This window comes from Podarcis bocagei (assembly GCF_964188305.1).
Source record: "Podarcis bocagei genome assembly, chromosome: 3".
NCBI lineage: Eukaryota > Metazoa > Chordata > Lepidosauria > Squamata > Lacertidae > Podarcis > Podarcis bocagei.
The window spans coordinates 49537262-49554842 of record NC_138127.1 but is presented as its reverse complement, the minus strand read 5'-3'; the positions used below and the strand labels follow the sequence as shown (position 1 = coordinate 49554842).

General features: G+C 41.5%; 1 protein-coding gene across 5 annotated transcripts in view; it reads left to right on the top strand.

Moving 5' to 3' along the window:
* The window catches only part of HIVEP2 (HIVEP zinc finger 2), a 136375-nt gene that overhangs the window by 49998 nt on the left and 68796 nt on the right, over positions 1–17581 (top strand). For 3 of the 5 annotated variants that reach the window (XM_081186262.1, XM_081186261.1, XM_081186263.1), the window contains exon 2: positions 2422–2635. The exons of 1 other annotated variant lie outside the window; for it this stretch is intronic. The gene's annotated coding sequence lies outside the window, so the exon portion shown is untranslated. Of the gene's footprint in view, positions 1–2421; positions 2636–5407; positions 5552–17581 lie in introns of those variants that run through there. One more of the 5 variants, XM_081186264.1, reaches the window with a different exon arrangement.

Here is a 17581-nt window from a genome sequence, read left to right as displayed (position 1 = left end):
GTTTGGATATTTCCCCAGGGGCAGAACCTCCTATAGCTTATTCAGGGCCTTGCTGGCCAGAGCTCGCAGCCTCACAGAAGCCCCAAAGGTTACAAAATAAGGTGAGGGCTATTTAGTCAGTTAGCCAGCTCCTGTGGCTTCAACCCTGTGCAGCCTATGCAGCCTAGATAATGCTTCAGCTGGCTCTTGCTCCCAGCAGAGACAACGTTGCTTGTTAATTGCCATGGCAGGACCCCTTGGTGCTGTCCAAGGTCTTGTATACTCTCTGCCAAAACTTGAGTACAAAATGGCCTCAAGCCCTATTCCATCACAGTCAATGTTAGAGACTGAGGATGGCACCAAGACAGACAGACAGACAGACAGACAGACAGAGCGCACTCTGTATCCCTTCCTTTGTGGACACGTTGTGCCCATCATATCTCAAGGAAGCAAGTTAGTCTTCTAAAATTGCTTTTATTTCTACAGTTTTTCCTCTATCTGGGAGTGGCATTTCTTTGGAACTGTGGAACTCAAAAGTATTAGCTTTTCTGTTTCTGAGGAAGAGTGGACAAGCAGAATTGACCAATGTTGATACTTAATAAACATTTAGCTGCTTCTGCATCTCTCTTCTCTGGCTTATGGCATGCCAGATTCATTTTCTCTGTAGGGGTGCTATTTCAGAATTAAGTGAAAATGGGAGGTTCAAAGTTCAGCTCAGTCTAAGAGCTAGCTTTCAAGGTTGAACACTGAGAACTCAGTCACTCTGTACAACGTAGCTGTGATTATTTTCTACCTTTTTTAAAAAAAAAACCCCACATAGGAATTGAATTTAGGCTTGGGTGACTAATCAGTCAAATTGTTTTCATAGTTATATTAATGAAAGGGAAACCAATGACGTGACAGAGAAAATGAACTTGTGCTTGACTGTGGGGTCCTCCTAGTAATGTTTTTCCATTCCTGCAGTTGAGGCTAGTCTCTTTCTAGGTGCAAAACTCTTAATTCAGGTGACGGTATTGGAAGGGCAAGAGAGATTCAGGGCTGCCTTGGCATATGACAGCTGGGCAAGAAAGGAGCTAGGGCACAGGGAGCTGTGAAAAGCTCATTGGGGATGTCCTTGAGAGAAGGTTCCTAGCTTTATTTTAGGAGCATGGTGAGCTCTATGAAGGGTCCCAGAGAGGATGACTTTTGCAGCTCCAAAATACTATGCCTTCTTAGATGCCATCAGTATGACAGTGTTTTGGACATAGCGTCTATTTCCACTTTTATCTCTTTTGCAGTCTGAAGCATTGCTATACTCATCAAAACTGCTGTTTTGTTCCTATGTAGAATTATGCAGATTTATGTGACAAAGTCACTAAGATTGCTTTAGTCAGGGGACAGGCATGCTTCAAACTATTCTGTAGGAGCAACCGTAGGTATGCAGCAACCCCACCATTCGAGTGATGGTTGAACTGAGCTTGACTGGCAGATGACTGAGGGAGCTGCTGATGTCATGCCTATGCTGGTTGAGCTATGGCTTTCCCTGGGCATAGGGAATCCCCTGCCAGCTGGCTCAGCCAATTTTGACTCTGTTTTGTGCTTGATAACCTGGTGAATATAAAGGAAAACAATTCCATTGAGTTACGGAATTTCCTTCCTGAGCGGGGCTTATATTTTACAAAAGAGAACAAATTAGTAATTCTCAATGGGAATCGCAACCCAACTATATCCTGCTCAGACTATTCTGCTGCGGTTGTGTCCAATTTTCAGGCAGATGAGAGAAAAGGCTAGCAAAAACTGCTGCTGCTGCTGCCTCTGGTTACTTTCTACATTAGGAATCTTGGCTCGAAAATGCAGAAGAGGCTAATAGCAGAGATTGGAGCTAGGTGACCCAGGGCTGTTGTTGCGTTGGCAGAGTGCATTGCAAGTTGTGGTGGCTTTCCCCACCACTGTCTGTTGGGTAGCAAGATTTCTATCTAGGGAAGCTTGACAAAAAATGGTATAAGGAACCTTGCCGAAGAGCAGATTACAGCATGGATCATCTTCCTTCCATGGTCTTTAGGCATCAAGTTCAATCCTGTTTTTGGTCAGTTGGGAATTTTCCAACCTTGGACATCCTTGCTTGTATGATACAAGTTACATAAGAGACTGGGGGGCGGGGGAGTTAGAATAGGAAAAATATAAAGCTGTAAAAAAATCTCCTCTCATGTATTTCAAGATCCTCATAGGTGGGAGGAGGAAAATGTTCAATCTCCTTGCTGGCGAGAGATTTTTTTGTGATAATGTTGTAGGGTTGACTTCACTCTGGTGAAAGAACACATAAAGCTTCCCAGTTTCTTGATGACATATTGTGTACATTTTGAACCCCTCTAATATTTTTATGTTAAGCTTTGTTTTTGTGGGCCTCCCCCCTGCCCTGCCCTGCTCTAAAATTTGATTGTTTTTATCTCCCATGTTCTGTAGGAAATGAATTGCTGCTTTCTTGGATGCTGGTGACAATTACAGGGGGCATCAGAGGCGAGATGCTGATAGGAGACTGGAGGAGAGAATAAGCATCAGACTTCTCCCGGGAACTTGCTTGGGATAAATCAGCTAGAAGCCACCAATGAATATTTCTAAAGAGGGCTGTTAAACTAGGGCAAGCAGAACTGCCGGCGTTTACACACAGGAGAGAAACGTGAGTGCTTAGCGAAATCTCGGTGCTAAAAATAATTTGCACTTTTATTTATAACAATGTTATCATCGTCGAGGAAAGTTAGGCAGAATAGTGCATGGCAGGGCAAAAAAGATCCTCCCCACTGCTTATTGCAGTGCAGGGATAAAGACACACATCTTTCCACTGTTCTAAATAACAGTGACTTCCATTCTGCTATAAGTGAGGGTCAGTAGTTACTGTTGGCTGCTTCATAAAGCCAAATAATTTTCATTACACAGAAGAATTCAAATAAGGCTACTCTGAATAAGAATCGGCTATATGACTTTATTCCTATGGAATTTGGTGCCAAGTACACTCTAAAATTCTTTTAAGTCTTCCATTCTTAGAAAAACATGGCTTTGTATTTTATATGGCTTCATATTGAGAAGCAGAACATGAATGATTGTAGCCATCTTTAAACAATAGAATGATAGAATTGTTGAGTTGGGGCCCTGAGGATCATCTAGTCCAACCCCCTGAAATGGAGGAATATGCAGCTGTGCCAGATGGGGTTCAAATGCCTGGCACTATCAGCTCCATGCTCTAACAAAAAAACATGGGCTTGTGGGTATAATGTTCCAGCTGTGTAACTCACATTTTGAAACACTTTTTAGTTTATAATTTTTGTTGGTTTACCATATACAAAAAAAGTAAGTTTAAATGTATGGCAACACTAGTTATCTTCATAAGTTTCAGTCAAGAGTTTGATATTCCCTAATTAATTTTCTATGGCTACAATATTGTAACACTTACCTGGGAGTAGAGTCCACTGAACTAAAATGAGTTTGCTTCTTCATAGGTTTGCATTATTAATGACACAATATAGGAACACAGTATTTTACCACACAATTCTCTACATGTCTACTCAGAAATAGGTTCTGTTTGAGTTCATTGAGACTTAGTCCCAGGTAAGTGGGTATATGATTACAGCCTTGGTGGCCTTTTGGAAAAAGTTCCATCAACTTTGCGCATGTAAAAAAGAAAAGAAAACATTTTCCTATAAAATTATCAGGGTGCCTAGGAATTAGTGTATTTTTAGTTGAAGGAAAATCTTGTGCATTATTGGAATGTACCCCTGTTTAAATATACTAACCTTGCAGTGAAAAATGTTGCTCATTTTTCCACTGTTGAGAAATCCGAAGTTTCGTTAGGGTGACTAATAATTTCATACCATCTGATATGATTTACAGAATTTCTTCTACTTTATTAAGGCGATTTATAAAACTGTTAAGCTGGTTTTCAAGGGAGAGAACAGCCTGTAATTTTTCTAATAGGATCCAGTATCCGAGCCCATTCCTTTTAACATGCCACTTTTGGGCAACATGTTCATTGCTCCCATGGGTCTTATCCTATAACAAAGTTCAGGGCACGGTCCAATGTTCTGCTTGTTTATAATAATTGAATCAGGAATGGATCCTGCCTCCCATTGTCCAATGAGCCCCAGTTGAAAGAAATGTCATTTTCCTTTTAAGGTGGTTTTTTGTATCATAAGATTCAGTACTACTGAAAAGCTACCACTGGGTGAACTCCAACAAAGCTTGAGCAGGTCTCTGTTGCTGTAAAAGGACTTTTCCTTCATTTCCTCTCCCTGCAGGCTCCCTGCACCCTTAAAATCTGCTCCAGAGGACTGGGGACCCTCTGGAACAAATTTTGAATGCATACCGGGGGGGGGGGGCAGAGGGGGGGGGGAGAAAAATTCCATGTGTAAGTGGATTTCTGTTCTGCAAGCCACAACTGGATCTCACCCGCTATGTCAGAAAGCCAGTCCCCAGCTTTCTGGTCTACAGTCGAGTGCAACTAAGAGTCGTACGCCAAGGTGGAGTTAGGCAGATGACAGAGCAAGCTGGGTTCTTCATGACTAGGGTCACCAGTGTCAGGGAATAGGTTTAGCTCCAAACCCTAGTAGCAACCCTAAATTGTTTCCTTTACTTTCTCTGGTATAAATGTGGGACTGGTTAAGTTTAGTCCTGTGGGGGAAGTACAGCACTGCAGCGGGGTTGGAGGACTGGCATGTTATGAGCTCCAAACCTGAACTGTCCAGGTTTCTCTGAGGCGCAATGTATATGTTTGTGCACAAAACACGCAGAGCTGCAATTCATCCCCAAGAGTCTCTGGGAAGACTTGTGATTCAGAACCTTCATTTCACCCAACACCATTGCAGATCCTTTAATCTGGGACTACGTTTTTGCTGTCAAATTTCTTTAAAGGAAGCTACTTTTGTTGTAAAGTGATTTAGGGAATTGAAACCCGTTTTTTGTGATGTTGCTTTTATACAAGTGTTAAGCCAGGCTGCTCTGCAGGGGCCAAGGGGAGGAGGATAGAAAGCACGTTTAGAAATGTATAGACAAATGTTAAGCTGTGCGCGGCATAATATATATATATTTTAGTAAATGAAAACCAGCATTGTAAAGATACATTTATAGGTAGAATTTTGTAGCCTGCATCTCTCCCTTTATACTTTGTCCTTATACTGCAGTGTCAAAAAATGCAGAAACAGCTCGTAATTGCAGTTGTTTATTTAAACCAGCCACTTGTGGTTCTGTCCACTGAAGATGCTTAAACTCCAGCTTTTCACAGCCACCTAAGAGCAGCAAATTGACTTTGGGTCTCTTGTAAGAATATCTAAATGTAGGCTGTTGAATAATCCCTTTGGGGGCCCTGTAACTATTTTTATGCCTGGATATGCGTCATCAGTGGGTATTTTCTCTGGTGACTAGCTTACATCAGTAGGTCTCCTACCATACATTCTATAACTGAGTGACTTATGATTGATGGGAGTCACTGCTGCTGTTTAGCTTTTATCTGTGACCTCGAATAATGGACAACCGGAATTTCCAGGCTGTTCGGTTCTTTGGAGTGACTGGAGAGATGAGGCGATTGCATTGCTGATAAATGCAGGTATACCGGGGATGGCATTCACTGGGAAATCGGGAAGGGGGAGAAAGGGAGGTGTTCCTTGTCTGAACGGCAGTAAATCCTGTCTCTGTTGTTCAGTTTTCACTGGGAAAGGTATGTTTCCCGAAGCTACGGAAGAAACTGCAGTTGGATTTCAGGACGTGATGTGTGGGCTGCATTGTTTCCTAGTGATCTATGTACTGGAGTGTAGCAGGAGCAATGTGTATGGTTCAGTTAGCTGATCTTTTATCCAAGGAATGCTTGCTTTTTTCCTGCAGCTCTGCTGAGAGTGATGCTGTGGAATGTAAAGCAGCAGAGGAGGGAAGTGTTTGTGTGCTCTTTCAGCTTGTTGTTGTGTTTCTGCGTCTGCTTTTTAAAAAAATATATAGGAATACGGAATGGTGAGCATTTGATGCAGGGTGTGCAGTCCAGATGTTCTCCAGGTGAAATCACAACATGCAGCAAGCAAGGCTGTTCTTAAATTGATAGGTTACACCTGCCTCCGTGACCTGCTGAGCTTTTGGTAGCAATTAATTTCCTGCTCTCTTTTAAGTTATTTCTGGTAGGGAAATGAATAGTGATTATAAAAGGCATATTAGTAAATGACCCCTTCTGTTCCTTTTCCTCCCCCCCTTGCCACCTCCCCCCCCCCCATGACATGTGTAAATGAGACTGCGGTAGGCTTGTGAGATTTTTTCTTCTTCTCCATCTCTGTTGAAGCACACTCTGTGAGGACAGCTGAGTGTTGGAGCCAGCTTGAGGCACTTTCGCCTTCCTTTCTCCCTCATGTTTACTCCGCTTGACACAAACGTGATGGCAGCGGATGCCACGTTCAACTCTCGGTGACCTCTGACCTCAGGACTGTCAAGCTCTTTCGCTGGCATTCAGGCTGTAAAGGAAATGACAATAAGGTGCACGAAATACCGAGTGGGTAAGGTGCTCTGTGTGGATCTGAAAACAATTAAGCAGCTAACTCTGCCTCTGCCTGGAGGAGAATATTATTCATTTGTTTGTGAAGCTGTATAATTGGAGGGTCACAGTAATGGGCTTTTCCTTGTTCCTTGATGCCTCTCTCATTAAGAGTGGGATTCCTCATAGCCCTGCATTGTACCTTGCAGGGGTCGTTGCAAAACAGGCAACAACAACAAACCAGTGTTATACTTCTTTTCTTTTTATTATTTCCGTGGTATTAAGGATGCAACCCTTCCATCTATTACGCCTGCAATAAGATCAGAGGTGCTAGAGGTTCTTTAGTCATACGAAGAAATTCCTTCTCAAGCCCATAGATCTATATCCATAAATGTTATTTTACCCTGTAGCTATTATACCAACAACTCCCTTCTTGTCATCCATTCATATACAGTATCTGCTATTAGACAAGGACAGAATACAGATACAATGCTGACACTTCGATAGCTTTGCTCTGAGACTAGCAGGAAAAGCTCATGCTGGATTTAAGTATCCCAAGTTATATCCAAAGTATAAGGCTGTAATTTATAATGCTTGGTTTTGAGTAACCCAAATAACACCCCAAGTATAATTCTGAAATGGTACAATTCCAGATTCACTTTCCCCATTCATTTATCATTAGCAAACTTTTGAGCTTAAGTTAAAACTGTTTGATAATGCAGTCCTATAACATGTCTACTCAGGAGTAGTGACCCCAGGTAAGTGCAAACAAGCTGAAGCCTTAGAAAATGCAAATAAGTACCATGGTTTGACTGTGCCAGGTATATATTTATGTATTGCTTTTTTATTTCAAGAACCTTTGATGACTAATGCCAAGCTGGTTATATAATTCACAGTAAAAGGTTAAACTCAAAATCTTGATGGGACTGTGAGTCATTTGCTGGGAAAACCAATCACTGAACTCTTCTGGGATTCTGTGTTTAGGAAATGTAATGTTTATGTGTGTGCTTCTGTGTATTATGGGTCCCTTAGCAGGTGGTGTCAAAGGCTCATCTAGAAGTAGGATGTGGGTATTACTGTTGATTTTCTATCAAAGTTTATGTGGAGAACTCAGTGGACAGGTTTGTTCATAGTCGGCTGCATTTAGGATTTAACAGAATTGTCCTGGGACCGGATTGATTAGTGTTCCTGGTCTGTGTTCGTCTTTTCCTGCTATATGTGTTGTTTTGACCTGAAAACCAAATGCAAAACAGTCAATAATTACCTTGTCTTGGGAGACCCAGGTAAGCAAAGTGTGTGTGTGTGAAGCCCATGATGGGCTGCCTCAAGTGACTTGTGGGCTGAATTTGGCTAGGTGGGGCACATGTTGTGCAGACCTCTTATACTGTAGATCGATTTGAGAGCAGTACTAAGTGGGTGAGTGGAATGACTTTGCAAGGAGATGATTTGGTAAGGAAAGCATTGCTAGTGGGTGGACAGAACTGGTTCCTTCCACTATACTGGCTGCAGCATTCCAAGAACCCCTGGACTTGTTTCATAATTAATATATGGTAAAAATCAGACAATAGGAGTTGCTGTGGGGCTTAATTCCATTCCTGGCTGCTGTACATCAAAGGTAAATGTTTTATGAACCTTTTCAGACCCCCTTGGCTGTGAGTCCTGGAAGACATGCTCCCTGCCTTGCTTGCCTTTCCCACCTGGCCTGGGAGGGCAGGGCCCTGACTGACTCCAGCTACAACAGCCGAGACTACTGTACAAACTATTGGGTGGGGTATTGTTTAGTGTGTTTTTGTTGTTGTTGTTGTTACTGATATCACTCTTTTGTATCTTTATTTTCGTTGTTATCATTTAGATGGACATTTTTAAATTTGGTTGTGTACCTTTTGATGTTTTATTTATCGTTTATGACTACTTTGGGTTATGTTTGTAATTGTGTATTTTTTTCGTGTTGTAAGCTGCCTTGAGCATGGTTTGAACTATGAAAAGTCAGCATACAAATAAAATGATATATCATGTTTGTATGTCCCATCAGTGGCCTGATGCAAAAGAGAACTGGGCTTCTGTCCCTTTCATAAAATATTTATTTTAAACTATATATTACACCTGTTTGTCAGAAGAAATTCAAGGCAGCTAACTGTCCAAAACAGAAGTTATAAAATCTCAAGCAATCCACAATTCAACCAAGTCCCAAGTCAAAGTATCAGTATAACCCTTTTGTGACAATAACCCTTCTGTAAATAACTATCAAAGGTGGAGGACCCTGCCCTCTTTTCCCCTTTAGCCACCCTTTCCGTTTCTAAATATCAGTTCTGAGCTTGGATTAACACAAGTCCTATGTTGTATGGTGTCATGCTGTCCACTCTTCCACTCTCGGGGAAACTCTTGATGAGGCATCTTCATGAATCATGCCGAAAGTGAACAGTTTAATGCCACCTATGCTGTCATACATGGTACCCAAATAGAACTGCTTCTTGGCTTTGGATGTGAATTCTTGGCTTGCCAAATATGTGTGAGATGTATGTACATGGTTGGAGAAAACTGAGAAAGTGAGTACTGTTCCCTTCCACATTGGCAAATGATGCAATTAATTATGAAGTCCAGTCTGTACTGAGCAGATTCTTCCACACTCCAAATGTTTCTTTTCTCAACTAGTCAGCAGGCTGTCCAGTTAAGGGGACCCATTTTCCGGAATGAGAGTGAGCTGCCTTTTATTTTACCATTATATCTCTTAATTCCCCCATAACACGTGCTGTTTATGCAGTGTTTCAAGTGACTATTCCCAATAATTACAAAAATGGTCAGGGTTCAGCAGATAGATAGATGTTGTTGTTTAGTCGTTTAGTCGTGTCCGACTCTTCGTGACCCCATGGACCAGAGCACGCCAGGCACTTCTGTCCTCCACTGCCTCCCGCAGTTTGATCAAACTCATGCTGGTAGCTTCAAGAACACCATCCAACCATCTCGTCCTCTGTCGTCCCCTTCTCCTTGTGCCCTCCATCTTTCCCAACATCAGGGTCTTTTCCAGGGAGTCTTTTCTTCTCATGAGGTGGCCAAAGTATTGGAGCCTCAGCTTCATGATAGATAGATAGATAGATAGATAGATAGATAGATAGATGATAGATAGATAGATAGATAGATAGATAGATAGATGATAGATAGATAGATAGATGATAGATATAAACAATGCAATGTCAGATGGTTGTTCTGTGTCCCTTTTTTGTTCTCTGAGCTTTCGTTTAGGCTGTCCGCAGTACCAGCTGCATTGGCAGCATCCATCAGAACGGCACTGGGAGTGACAAGATAATTTGAAGTCAGAGCTATCCTGGAAGCAAATGAATCAGTAAACAAGTTAGAATGATCCTTTGGGTTAGACTCATGTTTTTAAAAAAAGATGACTTAAAAGTTGTTGTTTTTTTACTATTTCCATTTCTGGCACATTTTGCTTCATCGCTAGTGGCAGCTCCACTGCAGCCGATTTTATGCTTGGGATACCCAGTCTTGGGCTGGAACACTTTTCTGGCTGCCTGCTTGGCCCCTCCCTGGGACCCGGACCTTCACCTCCCAGCTCACTGGGCCCCTCCTCTGGTTCAGACCTCTCTTGAGGTCCTGATCTCTCCTCCCCCATCTCACCAGGATCTACCTTGGGGCCATGCAGCTCAAGTTCCCCGATCTCCCATTTCTCTGACCTCCCTCTCCAAGGCACCTTTGTGGGGTGCATGACAATGGGGATGGTGGGAGTAACCCCCGGAGAAATATGGCTCATCATGTGAATGATTGGTCTTTGCCTTGCCTAATAAGGATAGCTATGCTGGGACTAGACAACAGAAGTAACAAAGGCTTGTTCCATTTCTGCATTAAAAGAGATAGTGGTATCTTCCTTATTGAAGAATCCATCATTTGAACCCTCTGATAGAAATCATGATTGTTCAGTATACAACATTCCATTACTGGACAAAATATTTGTGGAGGCGTGAGGCTGAGCTTCACGTTTTCCTTGATGATGTTAATTATCTAGATTTCTTAAAGTTGGGTTGCTTTAGGGTAGCATCCAGAAGCTTCATTCAGGCGGCCTGCAGTATTTCTGTAAAACTGCAATTAAAAATCATGCAGATTCTAGCACAGCACATTGCAGTTGCTACAACAGGCAGAAAAACCATTAAGTGATCTGCCAAGGCCCTCAGCAATTTTTAAGAGAACTGTTGGGGGAAATGGTTTGGAAGCCACTGCCTTAGTGCACATTGTAAGAGGTGACCCTGATTTTGCTGGACCTCTCAGGGACATTTGATCCCACCAAGTAGATAGCATATTGTTCAATAATTGGAAGATGTGTTCATATTTCACCAAGCGCTTTGGGCATGAATTCTTAAAATCACTGTAATAGGCAGACTCAGCCCTCCAGATGTTTTGGAACTACAACTCCCATCATCCCTAGCTAACAGGACCAGTGGTCAGGGATGATGGGAATTGTAGTCCCAAAACATCTGGAGGGCCGAGTTTGCCTATGCCTGCTGTAATCAATGATCTTGGAGCAGTATTTTCACTTAGGTTGCAATCCTATGCACACCTACCTGGGAATGTAGTGTGTGAACTCAGCATCCAGGTAGGCATGCATGGGATCAGGGACATCACCTTTAAAATGAAAGCAAAATCATCCCCAGTGGGTTTCAGAAGCACAGCCTGCTTCTGAAATTTTAGAAGTCCTTCAGTGTAAATACTGCAAAGCATTGATAAGTCAGTTTATCAAAGCTGCCCTCAATGTTTTAATTGGATGTTCTGTCATATTCTCAACCCAAATCATGACCTTGTAGCCACCCTGCCATAACATGGTTATGGTTGAGTAGTGCAGCTGCTGTATTTCTGATTTAAACATAACCTCTCTTTTGAAGTGTGAAATTTGGCATGCTTTGACACTCTTGAATTCATTCCAGGCCCAGCTGGAAAGATGCCATTGACTATAACACAGGCAGAATCTGGCCCTAAACCAGAGGATATTTTTATTTTTATTTATTTCAGCCTCCCCATCCCATACTTCTATGAATTTAGATTAAGTATTGTCATGCAAATTTTCAAGTGATTTCTTTTATAAAAAATCAAAGATCTGAATATCAAATAAGGAATGGTAATATTTTAAGAACCACACTGAAATATTAACAACTAACTCAATAGGAATTCAAAATGATATTTGCTAATGTTTCCTGGTCTTGATAAGAAAGGGAAGTTATTTTGTTTGCATAAATCAAGTAAGTGGTAGACAATATATTAACAATTATAGTCACAATCAAACTGAATTTCCTTTGTTTGGATAAATAGGAACATAGGGACATTACATTATGGGCATGATCCAAGTGAAATTAGAAACTTTATTTTAGCTCAGTCAGTTTCAGAGAGAGGATTTTAAGCATACAATACTCTCAGTGCCCCAAGGAATCCAGAGCTAAACACTTGTTTTTTGCCCTCTCAGTTAAAATGCATGAATAATCCACATACGTATAGCTGTTCTGAGGAAATTGACAGAACTGAGGGATCATCCACACTTCTGCTTGCCCTGTTGTTTCCCCCTGGGGAAACCTGCTGTTTACCACTGAATCGGAGCAAATGTCAGTTGAGTTTTACTCCGCGTTGATGCTTGCTCTGATTTAGCACTAAAGAGTAAGCTTTCTGGGGGAAAGCAGTGGGGCAAAGGTAAAACCACTCTGACCCATGATTTCTAGGCACAGGGCAAGCACATACTGAATTTGGGCTGAATTGTGTGTGCTTTACTTGCCCTAGGTAGAGAATGTTTTAGAACATGAATAGAAAATTACAGAAAGGAAGCATACTGTGCTTAAACTTCTATTTTAGATTTTCAGAGCTTTCCCCCCTTCCCTTGCTTATTTTGTATATTCCCTTCCTCATCTACTGGAAGTTTCACTTGAAGGTAATTCATTTTATAAATCAAAACAAACTAAAGTCCTAAACGTGTCTCAGGGAATAAATCCCATTGAATCCCCTGGAATTAACTTCCGAATAAGTGTGCTTAGGATCACACTGTGTGAATATAATTTAAATGTTATGTTCAGTACATCTTCTGAGAGTTACCAGCTGGAGGGTCAGCACTGTGTAAAGTGTTGAGCCCTTGCAAAGTATTCCTCCTCCTTCTCTTCATCCGTGCTTGCTGACTGAGAGAACGGTTTTGCCTCTTTTTATTAGGAGGAGATTGCAAGAACCTCTTCCCCCTTACAGTTTAAAATGACTGACAGAAATTTTGTGCCTCAGCTCTCTATTTTGTCCCTCTCCATTCAGTTCATGACCGTTTGAAGGGCCTGTCATTGACAGGCCACCTGCAATGTCCTGTTACGTTACACTTGTGCTCCCAATCATTCATTACCTCCTTCCCTCATTTAATTAACTTGAGGAACACAAGCTGGGTTAAAATGCTTTTGCTGGACACTAAGCCAATGCGGTGCCACACCTGTTCAGGTGCATGAATAAGGTGAGAAGGAAAGGCTGCCACACACTAGCAGTGTACATGCATTGGATGAATATTGTCCGAGGTTCAGGCTTAAGCATCTTCAGTTCAAATAGAGTCAGGTAGCTGGTGATGGGAAAGGCTAGAAATCTGGGAGAGCTATTGCTGGTCATAGAAGACAGTACTGGACACAAGGCAACTCCTATGTTCCTTTGTGGGAAGGAAGCAATTATTAGAATACGTGTGAATAATGGTTCACAAGTGAAGTTGCTGAGAAAATTTTGGATCATCTCTGCCTCCCAGGTAGTTCCCATTGGTGTTGGGAGGCGGTAGCAGCAGGGATCCAGCTGTTCTAAGGAATGACCTGGTAGTGCACAGGTGGGCAGCCTATGAACCTCCAGATGTTGGTGAACTACAATTCCCATCTGCCCCAGCCAGTATGGCAAGTGGTCTGGGATTATGAGAGTTCAGCAACGTGGAGAATCATAGGCTCCTCGCCCCAAGGTAGTACCCTGCAATTCAAAAACTGTTTACAATTTTCTGTATGTATGATCTATTAAAGGGGGAGTATAATAATGTGATAGGAATGTATGAACTTGCTCAATTTCAAAATTGCATTGGCCCCATACTAGATTTAACCTTGCTTTCTTGGCTTTCACAGCCAGCAGAAGCAAACAGATGTTTTTCCTCTGGGAAAGTTCTTTTGTTTTGAGTAGCAAAAGCTCGTTTCCCATCCCGCAACTGGCTGCACTGTAGAATAAAAATGAAAACTGTATTTTTAACAATTTGGGCTCCTGCTACTTGAAATGTGTGCCTGCATACTGTGAGTGCTGCACAATGTAAATGGACATGCAAGGAACTGAGGAGAGGTTGTTGTTTAATGTGTAAAAGCTACTGAAAGTGAAATTTTGAACTAAAGTATTGAGGCAAAGAATGGACCTCTGGCTGCAGACATCAAACAACAAAACTGTTTTGAAAGTTAAAGAAATGTTCCTCCGGACTTTAAAAAACACACAAAAAACAACCCCTTCCAAATACTGAAAACTATTTTTACCCTCTTCCTGCAAGATATTAACAAAATAATTTCTGAGCATAATTTTTCTTTTGGGGTGTGTGTTAAAATTGTTTTAATGGAAGAACTGAATGTTTAGGACACGTGTTAATGGGTGTGCATTGTTTGTTTTAATTCAATCTTAAGATCAGTTAGCCACATTTTAGCATCACTTTGTGATTTTTTTAAAGTCCCCACATAAATTCTTCAACATTTTAGTGCATGCTTCTTTCTAATATATTCAGTTTTGAATGCCATTTTGCCCAATGCACACAGTTTATATGCAATTTCCTCAAATACAGTGGTACCTTGGGTTACATACGCTTCAGGTTGCATACGCTTCAGGTTACAGACTCCGCTAACCCAGAAATAGTAGCTTGGGCTAAGAACTTTGCTTCAGGATGAGTACAGAAATTGTGCTCCGGAGGTCCGGCGGCAGCAGGAGGCCCCATTAGCTGAAGTGGTGCTTCAGGTTAAGAACAGTTTCAGGTTAAGAACGGTCCTCCAGAACGAATTAAGTACTTAACCTGAGGTACCACCTCAGTGCATTTTGGTGTCCTATTTCAGTCTGTGCATTTTTGTACACTTTTTGATGGGTAACTGCACTAAAAAAATCAGAGACGTGTGCATTTCAAAGCATGTCTGAGTTCTTGTTTACATTTGGGAAGAACAGATGAGGTAGGTTCATGCGAATGGACCTGAATTTCTCCCACATACCTATGTGTGTGTTATGACATCAGGTGATTACGTACAGAAACCTGGTCCAGCTTCTCATTCAAACCACTTCCTGGGGTTTTCTAGGTTGAGTCGGAGGCTACCACAAGGCTGCAGAGCTGCTTGCTTCTCTAAGATTTTATGCTTTAAATATTAGCCTTTTTAGAAAGTGCCCCCCCCCCCACGTCTTGATATTAACTTCCTTTTATCTGTTTGTTCTTGAGTAACCTAGTCTAAATAGGTTTGTTTAGTCTTGGTTGTCTTATATACAAAGGGTGTTTCTGACGGAGTAAGTGCATATATATTGGTGTATTTATTTTACGTTGTATTTCCTTGTGCACATCTGACGATCCAGCATCTCCCAAGAGACTTGGCTTTATGAGAAAATAGTGATATGCTCTAAGCGGATGTTGGTGATGAGCTTGAGTTTTCTCTTTGGCTGGAGGTATCGGGGCAGTAAGAGTTCTCATAGGCGCTCAGTCTCAGGTTTTCTGGGGGTTTGTGTTATCATTTTTTACCTGCGGACAGTGTGTGGCTTGTTAATTCTTGCCTTCTCTGAACTGCACGTCATGAATTACAGCTGTAGATTTAGCCGACTGAGAGGAAGGAGTTTGTCTGCTGTACAGTAAAAGGAAGTATTTGCTGTGTTATTGTAGCACATGGCCCCTTGCCATTTTTGATAAAGCATTTAAGCGTCATGCACCCAAAGTCTACTGCCCTCTTGACCCATCATCAATCATCAGCTGTACAGTGAGGTTACATGAAACAGTAGCCCAATAGGAGAGCCATTGTTTTAGCATTGCACAACTTTTCTGGAAACGGAAACTCCAGACAAAGCACCCTAGATCACTCAGTTTTGCACTGTGTTAACCTAACGCTGATCTATTGCATTGCAGAGAGGCAAACAAGTTAGTAATTGGGAGGCTGAAAATTTTTCTGCTATGTAAATTGTGTATGGGAAGAGACCTTTGCTTGAATTCTTAAAACAATAATTATTAAAAATAATAAAAAGAAGATACCAAGAAGTATTCTGCAGTTACCATACCAAATGAATGTAAATTCAAGAAAATGAATGGGCCTTCAATAAATCGCCTATGCTATCATACAGAGTTTCTATTAAAAAGGCTTCTTTTTCCACAGTGCAGTCCTTGATTACAGTTGTATGAATTCTTGTTCTGGCTATTTATTGGAATTGTTGGTTTGATTATGTAAAATGCTGTCTTCTTGTTGTTTTTATACCCTGTTTCTTCTTTATAAATAGATATTTTATTGTTGCAAACTTCCATGAGTTTATTTCTTTTGTTTTAAAAACTTACACATTTCTTTTTTTATAAAGAAAAGAATGAATACAATCTTCTATAAATCAGCTTTGTTGTGTTCAGTGGGTCTTACTCCCAGTTATCTGTGTACAGAAGGAGAATTATAGATATATTTTCCAATGCAAAATAAACAGAACTCAATTTCTTCATTTCTGATGCTTGACAGAAATAGTTTACAAATAAGAGTAGATCCAGTAAAAGTTTCAGAGTTGTATCTAATGCTGAACAAGGGGATTCCTCCTTCTTCTCCCTGCACATCCCTAAAATCTGCTTTGTGGAGTCCCCAGCTCCCTCAAGCAGATTTTGAAAGTGTCTTTGAAAGTTACGTTGTGGAGGCAGAAATCTGTTGTGTGAGTGGAACAGCAGTGTTTGATACAACCCTCAGTCTCAACTGCATGTTTCAGGAGACTACTTCATTGCAGATGCCTGTGGTATTCCTTCTAACATATCAAACATATTTTTTCAGCATATATAATAGCAAAGCAACTTAAGGCCAAACATATTTTCATGTGATATGGCTATCTCTCGTGTTTCAGGAACGACTGCCACTAAAGGTATGTCCCTGGTATTTTTGGAATGTGTGAGGGGTCTTTGACAAGGAGAGTGACTCTTTAGTTGAATACTGTACCAGAATTTAAAAATACATAAATCTGAAAGCTCATCTTGCTCATTCTGGAGCACTTAGAGAGCCAATTGAACTTTGTTAAGTGAGGAGTGTTGCTCAAAACAAAGGACTCTTGAGAAGTATTGCAGTTGTGTGGACAGACTTTTCGCAGTATATTTACCCTACCGAAGTTTAAAATTGCAGTAGCTCATTGTGTAGAGCACATTTTTATAAATGGGTTATAAATATTTGTGGCAGCCATTCACTATCCCAGCCAGGGCTCCTTCTGTTGTACTTTTTTCCTCTGTGCTGTTGGGCTTAGGGCATATATGAATTGCATAACAATGAGTGGAGATACACATTATTGAATAGTTACAGTGGGGTGTTTAAAAGTCAAAGCACTCAATGTGAGAATGCAGTGGACTGTGTGGGAGAATTGGAGGGAAAGTGTTGTGTGCCTCGAAATAGCGGAGGTGTTACCCACCTTGCCATGCCTTTTACACTGATACACGCCTAAGGTGTACAGCAAGGCTGGGGAAACTTTGGTTCTGTGAGGCAAATTTGACAGGTGGGCTGCCAAAGCTTTACCACCCAATCAGCTGATGAACAGTAGAGCCGAAGCCTGCTTTCACTTGCTAATGCACACTTTGAGGCATCTCCCCCTGCCCCACATCTGAAATCCTATATGTTGTCAGATGTGGGGACAGGTGGGCATGGTTTGGAGGAGACAGCCTCATGGACCACTTTTGAACCCTGGTGCCTCTACCCCTTTGCTGCAGGCACCTTTGCAAGTCATCCGTCACCAAGCCATAGAATACGCATATGATATCAAGCCCCAATAGATCAACGCAATGTAGACTACAACTGTGCCGCAATCCAAATGGAGGAAATAACCTGCATGCAGAGCAGATGCTTGAAGAAAGTGAACCACCTGACTACATGACCACCTGGTTCACATGTTAGAGTAAGTCCTAGTCTAAGCAAATGA